This window comes from Physeter macrocephalus, chromosome 10 (genome assembly GCF_002837175.3).
Source record: "Physeter macrocephalus isolate SW-GA chromosome 10, ASM283717v5, whole genome shotgun sequence".
NCBI lineage: Eukaryota > Metazoa > Chordata > Mammalia > Artiodactyla > Physeteridae > Physeter > Physeter macrocephalus.
In genome coordinates, this window is record NC_041223.1 from 40,913,487 (window position 1) to 40,922,365 (window position 8,879).

General features: G+C 37.1%; 1 pseudogene; it reads right to left on the reverse strand.

Annotated features, from left to right (window-relative positions):
• Positions 1 to 3,840: 3,840 nt before the first annotated feature.
• LOC102984132 (matrin-3-like) lies at positions 3,841 to 7,381 on the reverse strand (annotated as a pseudogene).
• Positions 7,382 to 8,879: the final 1,498 nt, after the last annotated feature.

Here is an 8,879-nt window from a genome sequence, read left to right on the forward strand (position 1 = left end):
CAAAACTGTTGCTGCATGAGAGGATAAGTTCTCATTTAGGTACTATTATAAAATCTGAGCTATTTAGAGAAAATTCTGTCACCCTTAGCCGAGTTGTCAGATAATGTTTTAAGACTTATTCCACAGGGCTATTCTTAATTACTGTTAGTCACATTTAGTAGCTTCTGAAGATATATGCAGAATATAAAGTTGTGTCATAAATTATGGTCATTACCACAGGAGTGACAATACACAGGATACAATTTAATAGTCATTTTTATGCTTCTCTTCTATTGGCTGCTTTATACACCCATATGAAATTATTTTTCTGTACTACTTAAAGAAAAGGGAAGCAAGAACTTGCCTGGTGGTCCTGTGGGTGCTCCCAAGGCAGGTGGCCCGGGTTTGATCCATGGTCAGGGAACTAGATCTCACATGCATGCCGCAACTCAGTGTTCCCATGCCTCAACTAAGAAGTCTGCATGCTGCAACTAAAAAAAAAGAGATCCTGCATGCCGCAACGAAGATCCTGCGTGCCGCAGTGAAGACCCAGTGCAGCCTAAATAAATAAATATTTTTAATAAATAACTAACTAAATAAAAGGGAAGCAAAGAGTTCAACATAGTGAGAGGCAATTGTGATTCTCAACTGCCAAGACTAATTATGTGTTTTGTTTCTGCTGAAAACCAAACAGCAAGATACTGAATTAATAATGGGCAGAATCTTGGTTGTCATTTACCGTTTACCCACAGGTCCCTGAGGTTGTCTGCTCTGTTCTGAAATGTGAAGTAGCTGATGGCAGGATATTTTCTTCACTGGGATTCTATTCCTTCCTTTAAGTCTATTTAGTGCTACTGAAAAAGAAATCACTAGCCCTAACAAATTTGCCCTGAGGAAGCTCTGTAAAAGTAGGACCAGATTTTTGGTAGGCATAGGCTAATTAGCAAGCAACAGAAGAACATATAAAATCTGCTTTTTTTTCATTGGTTTACTAACTTGGAAAATAATGTTTCCAGATCACTGACTATTGGACAAGGTAGAGACATTATCAAAGATTTTATGAATTATTATAACATCCTTCCCCAACCTGTCAAGCTAAGAAAAATAATGAAGTATTTATAGAATAAATTAATTATGTGACATTAGGTAGAACAGTGTAAGTTTGCATTTACTATGATTAAATTTGAGGGAACAAATTTTCTTTTACCTTATGCTTTTCTTCTTTATTTTTCTTCTTCTTTTATTCTAATATTTGAACCCAGTGAGTTCAGTCTTTTGTTTTTTTTTTAACTGCCTTTTTGGGGTTCTTGATTCTTTATTTAGTAAGTGGATAACATTGTATTTTATGTGTCTTAAAAGCACTTTTTTCTTTCCACATGCCATGGCTTGTAGCTACTTGAATGCAAATATTTATAATACTATGCTAGTCTTTTCCTTATGTCTACTGCAAGCAATTGAAGTGGTGATGAGTATCAATGACCATTGTTGTTGTATTCTATGTCTCGAGAGTTGAAGTAAGGCCTAAACATGATTCAGACAAAACTACACAGGAAGCCAATGTGATACCTATTACATATATTAAAGATATGGAGATTTTGGATTCTATCACTATCTTTGTAATCTGTAAAATGTAAAAGTGCTAGGTTTATAATTTTATTCATACCACTCTCATGTCCTTCTTACTAGCACTTCTTGGATTAAAAAAAATTGGTTGAGGAAGCAAAACTCAGTGACAACATTTCATATTTTACTGCTAATTAAAATCTTCAGGGCTTATATGATTTTCTTTGTACAAGTAAATATATTACTGTAGACTTTATCTTAGAGATAATTTGCTCAAATAAGCAAATCAATAAATATTATTGAGTCAAGGAAGGTGAGCTACAGTTGGCTGATTGCCAAGAAACCTCAGAGGACTGCACTACCTTGGAGAATTTACTACAGCGTGACAATAAGGTCTGACGCAGTGTTTCAGGCTTCTAAGATTTAAAATATTTTTGTCAATGGGCCAAAGTTGAAAAACCAAAAGCTCACTCAAAGTAGATCAAGCAAAAATGTGATATATCTGCAGGCTACAGGGGAATCTCACGGAAAGTTCAGAATGAGAAGCCAAACCTCAGGAACAGAAAGTCAAGTAATTTTCTAGTTCTCCCTTTTCCTTACTTCCCCATAAGTATTTTTTTCTATTTTCCTTTTGTAGATTGATCCTCTATGTTTATCTTCTCTCCTTTTGCTTATATTACTGAATTCAATTTATTAATTTACAAAGAGAAATATAACTCCCAAATGCCAGTGCATTTTTCCTCAATAGGCAAGCTTCAAGGCAAACCAAATTAATAAATGATAATTTGGTGAGCATGGGATCAGATGAGGTGAACTAGGATGTCTATATAACTTTCCAACAGCAGCCACTTCTTTGAAATTGTACCCCTCTCAGAGCCCTTGCTAAAGTGATGGGTTTGGGTGGTCATGTTTGTACTGTGTGATTCCATGATGGGTAGACAATTTGTATATAGACCTAATCATTCAGTGTCAGTGTTTAGAATTTGAACCAAGGGACACAGACATGAAATAGTTTGAAAACTGTGCATACTGTTCACTGAAGAAGCCATGATCAGGGATGAAATCAGAGGGAAAAAATGGGAGTTTTGTTCACAGTGCTCCTTCTTTTTAAAAATAATCCTTTGCCATTTGGCCAGAAACCAGACAAGGCATAATGCACTGTAAGAGTAGTGCTATTATAAAGAAGAAGCACCATGACGGAAATCAGATACAGGCAACGTATTCAATACCAAGTGGTAAAAGAGATAATTTTTTTTTTAAACTCAGATCTTTAGTAGCAGTCTTTGGAACACTCTAGATTAAAAATATAATAATTTGTTAAAGCATGCAAAAAAGTGTAACAGTGAATAAAAACCACAACTGACAAATATATTGGTTAACATTTCAAACATGTATAACCAATGAACATGGCCTAGGTTTTTTTTTTTTTTTATTGGTACTCACTTCAGAAACTTGAATCCACAGATATAAGCAGTATATAATCAGAAAGTTACAAGTGGACACAGATTATACATGCAAATTTCTGTTCACAAAGGTCACATATGCAAGTATATGAATTAGAAGCATGTGTCTAAGATTACGGCCAAACTTTTTTAAAATGCAGAAATGTAAAATTACATCTTGAAAATATGAAGAGATGGTCTACACACTTCAAAAATCAAATGTTGCTTATACCAGATGTATGACAGCTACAGGATTCAAGTGACAAGCAATAAGATCTCAAGAAATTAATACTGGTCAAAGAGAATGGGAATATTTTTACATTTCACTGAAAAATACATTGACTACTAGAATATGAAATCTAGCAGGGACTTAGGGAAAAAATTACAAAATCTAAAGCCAATTACTTAATATTTCTTATTACCTAAACTACAGCATGCCCTTAAAAGAAAACTGCACCTTCATTTTAATTACCAATTTCACATTAATGAAGTTCTCAAAAAATGAAACAAAACCAAAAATGCTTCAGACTCCAAATGAAAAGTCTGCAAGGCTCAGATTAAAATGTGGAACGTTTCAAATGAAAGTAATAAAAATACAATTGGTTTTGTTCTTTATTGAATGGAATCAAAAGTTCTGACATTTCTTTGAATCTTGGAACTACTAAATTTCATTTCTCTGAATGTTTCTATGTATCTTTCTTAGTGGTGCAAGTGTCTTAAGTAGCGTATGAAGTCAGTCTCTACAAAGTATTTCTGTCTGTTACCATTTTGATAAAACAAAAACAATTCTTCATTAACTTAACCGTATATGTATTTTTGCTATAACACTTAACACTTGAACAAGACATCTATTATTTTTCCACTATAACAAAAGAGTACAATAGTTTTCTTCTAACTATCTGTATTGTATTTAAAAAAGGTTAACATTTAAAAACAAAGAACCATTATTTTCTTTGAAATCATTAAGCTTCTTGCAATCTTAAGCTTCCTTCTTCTGCCTGCGTTCTTCTGCCAATTTATTCAGAAATTTCTTTAATTTCTGATAATGAGGAAGGCTGCTGCAATGAGTATTCTTTGCAACTTCTTCATTTGTATAAAAGAGTGAACACAGCTTACCGTAAAACCCTGTTTTAGGTATCACATAGTCTATACCAACAGGAACATTGGGCTGATATGGTCCAATTCTATACTCATCTGGGATTGTATAGTCCTCCTTGTTTTCATCACTTTGGCCATCTGCGTTTTCACTTGTATCTTTTTTGGGATCATCAGCATTCTCAGCAGATTCAGCACCTGGTTCTGCATTTTCCTCATTTTTAATTCCATTCGTTTTCTTGGTCAAGTTCCTCGATCTTGTCCACCTTTTTAAGCTTTTTCTTCGCAGTTGCTGAAGCACTCGCATTTGCATCTTTTTTCACAACTTTTTCGGAAGGTTCCTTTTTCCCATCAGATGCCACATCCCCTAAATTAGCAAGATCTGTCTCATCTCCCACTGAACTGCCACTTTCTAGCAGTGCTGCTGCCTCTTCTTCATCTACAAGTAGCTCATCTTCAGATTCAAGAAGCATGTTAGGTTCTTGTTCTGCCTGGTCATCCTTTGTATCTTTTTCACCATCTTCTCCTGATTTCTCTTCTTGTTCTTTACCTTCGGTTGTACTTTCAGTCTTCTGGGAACCATCAGTTTTGGATTTCTTATCACTTGGAGATTCTTTGCCATCTGGAGAGCAAGATCTTTTCCGGGACTTATCTTTTTTCAGTAAGTCAATGCCTCTGTTGGGAATCCTGAGTACCAATTTTTTGTATTTTTCAGACAGGTCAACTTTTACACATCTCCGTTGAAACCAAAGGGCCTTTTTCAAACAGTGGTCAACCATTGCATTGCATCTTCTCTGGTCTCCATCTCAATAAAGACCTGACTTTTCATCCTCATCAGTATATAATTCTTAATCTTCCCATAAGGCTCAGCAAGCTTGAGGACAGCACTGTCAGAATAGCCAGAATGAGGTTTAACACTTGAACAAGACATCTATTATTTTTCCACTATAACAAAAGAGTACAATAGTTTTTTTCTATCTGTATTGTATTTTAAAAAGGTTAACATTTAAAAACAAAGAACCATTAATTTCATTGAAATCATTAAGCTTCTTGCACATCTTAAGCTTCCTTCTTCTGCCTGTGTTCTTCTGCCAATTTACTCAGAAATTTCAACAGGAACACTGGGCTGATATGGTCCAATTCTGTACTCATCTGCGATTGTATAGTCCTCCTTGTTTTCATCACCGTGGCCATCTGCGTTTTCACTTGTATCTTTGTTGGGATCATCAGCATTCTCAGCAGATTCAGCACCTGGTTCTGTATTTTCCTAATTTTTAATTCCATTTTCCAACGCTGCTTCATTTTCTTGGTCAAGTTCCTCAATCTTGTCCACTTTTTTAAGCTTTTTCTTTGCAGTTGCTGAAGCACTCGCATGTGCATCTTTTTTTCACACAGCTTTGTCTGAAGTTTCCTTTTTCCCATCAGATGCCACATCCCCTAAATTAGCGAGATCTGTCTCATCTCCCACTGAACTGCCACTTGCTAGCAGTGCTGCTGCTGCTTCTTCATCTACAAGTAGCTCATCTTCAGATTCAAGAAGTATGTTAGGTTCTTGTTCTGCCTGTTCATCCTTTGTATATTTTTTACCATCTTCACCTGACTTCTCTTCTTGTTCTTTACCTTCAGTTGTACTTTCACTCTTCTGGAAACCATCAGTTTTGGATTTCTTATCACTTGGAGATTCTCTGCCATCTGGAGAGTAGGATCTTCTCTGGGATTTATCTTTTTTCAGTAAGTCAATGCCTCTGTTGGGAATCCTAAGTACCAATGTTTTGTATTTTTCAGACAGGTCAACTTTTACACAACTCCCTTGAAACTAAAGGGCCTTTTTCAAACAGTGGTCAACCATTGCCATTGCATCTACTCTGGTCTCCATCTCAGTAAAGGCCTTTATTCTTTTATACTTCTAGGATAAATGAACTCTCACTGGCTTGCCAAATACTAATGCTGGTATAGCTGTATAATAATCCACTGCTGCCTGAGCATCTTCTGTGGTTGCCATTTCAATAAATGCCTCATTAATTTTATTTAGAATCAGATGATTTGAATAACTCCAAATGGTTCCACCAGCTGTAACAGTTGATATCTCAAGCTTTTCCCTTGCCAGAAATCCATGATGTGAGCAACTCGGCTAGTTCCCACTCTGCCATTTTGCATGTGTCTTGGTCCTTGCAGGTTTCCATTTCCAGCACCCAGATTTCCTCTTGGTCCAATTGCTGGTCCCTCAAGATGAAATGAGGGAGGTAGAGGTCCCAGAATTCCTGGTGCTGGGTTTGTACATTGCTGCAACATGAATGGATCACCCATTGTGTGTCCTATATCATTGTTAGGGTTCCATTCTGGGTAGATTTCAAGAAGAAGCTGGCATCAACAACTATTACTTGCTCCATTGATATGTGACTCCACTCCTTATTAGAATGAACTGGCAAATCACATATAGAGCACAGATGGGGATAACCCTTTGGTAAGAGTCCATGGAAGTCTTCTATATTGCTACTTGGAGGAGCACCCCTCTTTTTCTCAAAGAGAGATCTCTCTTGTAAGGGGCCAGGACCATGTCCCATTCTCTCATACTCACTGTCAAATTTATGATAGTTACACGAGGTCTCACCAAAAAAAGAATCCTCCCTACACCTTTCTCCATCTCTTAATCTGTCATCTTCATAATCCATTCTGTCATAATAACCAGATTCTTGTGAATGACTTCCACGGTCATAATCAAGCACTGGGTTGAAACTAGGACCATGATCATCAAAACTATCTCTTCTAAAGTGCTTCTTTTCTTTCCAATCGTCCCTAGGTACTCTGTATGGTGGCTCCCATGTAGCAGATCTGCCATCTCTACCATAACTCAATGTAGGGCCTTCTTCAGTTCTCCTCCTTTCAAGTTGTAGAAGGATTGGGGGCAAGTTCTCAGCAGTAATCTTGTCCTCTGGATAACGACTCAGTTCATCTAAGTCTCTAGCGGACAGACCAAAGCTGGCCAAAATGTTACTGGTCTGGTATGCATCTCCACGGTGCTGAGAAGACAAAGGGAGGGGACCTCTACTCCCAATGTTAAATACAGAATTCAAATTATGGGAAGAAGTACTATGAGCTCCTTGTTGATTCAATGAAGAACTCATTCCAAGATTCGTCAAAGTAGCAAGGTGTGCAGTACCCTGGTTCATCCTTCCAAGAGATGCTGGCATACTTAAAGACTGGGTAGCAGCAGCAAGAAGGCCTATTCCTGCTGCAGACAGGTCACGCCCACGACCCCGCGAGTTGCTACCAAGAGATGACTGCTGGAATGACTTGGACATTGTAGAACTATCTCTTGTCTAGTTTATTGATTAAAAAAAATTTTTTTTTAAAGATGGCTAAAAAGAAAGCTCAAACTAGAAAACTAGGTTAACTTTGCTTCAAAAAATGGTAACGCCAAGAAAAAGGATCAATAAGGACTGTAGAATCTTCTTCGAGCTGAGAACCAGCAGACAACTCTCAGTCCCATTTCAGCACGCGCCAGGCCCCTCCCCCTACTCAGCGCGCGCACGTTGCTCGCACCCTCAGCGGTGGTCGTTGTTCTCTCGAGATAATTTTTAAACAGTGTTTGAAAAAGTGGGTTGAGAGTAGGAAAATAACTTACTGAATAACAACTTTGTGCCAGGAACTCTGCTAGTTGCTTATGTGCCATCTCACTTCATCCCCACAATTCACGGCCCTGTGAATTAGGCATTATACCCTAACTTACAGATTAGGAAACTGATGTTCGATTGTTAGTGCCAGGAATTTAATGACTGACGTTGCTGAAATACAAGTCCAGATCTATCGAACCCCAGAGCCTGTCTTCTTTCTCTGTCATTTTCTTCCTGGCACAAGTGGGGAATTCTATTTAATATCCCTCAACATTATTATTCCTTTCATAAATATTTAGCTTCTCCCACATGCCAGGGGTAGTGCCAGACGTTATGGATACAAAAAAGGAGTTCTTGCCTCCTTATTTTAGTGACTGTTTTCTTCTTCTGAATATGCGAGTCCAGTCTGATAACCTCAGTTATGCTGGATGCAGGAAAGTGGGACTCAAAATCCCTGTCATTTTTTTCAGCAAACATTGAATTAAATAGCAAAACAAACAATTAAGGGTCATACTCATAGAATAAACAAAGTAAATTAGACATAAAATTTTATGAGTGCCCTTTTGTCATTCTAAAAAAATAGCAAATGTCTTTAAGATTAATATGACTTTATCTGAGTAATCTCAGCTATGTGTACTTGGCACAAATTCTGAAGGCATTATGGGTTTCTGTCTGGCATTTTGGAAACATACATCAAACGGACTGTAAAAGAATACTATGATCTCTCAGGAATGCTGGAACATTACTGTGTTATTTCTGAGAAGTGCGAGCCAATCATGAAGAACTTTGTGTAGGTGTTTGGAGTTCAAAACTTGATGTGTAACTGATTGGCATAATATGTATTGGCACGGAGATAGTTTTTCTGGAAAAAAAGTAATAGTGTTTTCACCAAGAGAAATGACATCAGGGTGCAATGAATGCACTCTTTGGATATTTTTACCTACTGTCGGATATGTAGTATATGGCTTTTACTGGAAAAGGAAAAAAATCTTGGCATTGTCATTACTTTTTGAGAAAGGATTTAAAAATTGTTTAGAAAACTGGCCTTACTTCAAAGGGTACACTTAAACTAGTTCTTGCATCCTGTCTGAAGAATCAGTAGCCTAGTTTGTTTTCATAATTCTTCAACTCAACTGCTTTTTTTCTGCTAACATGGCAAGCTGGGTGCCTGGACTGACTTGCCAAT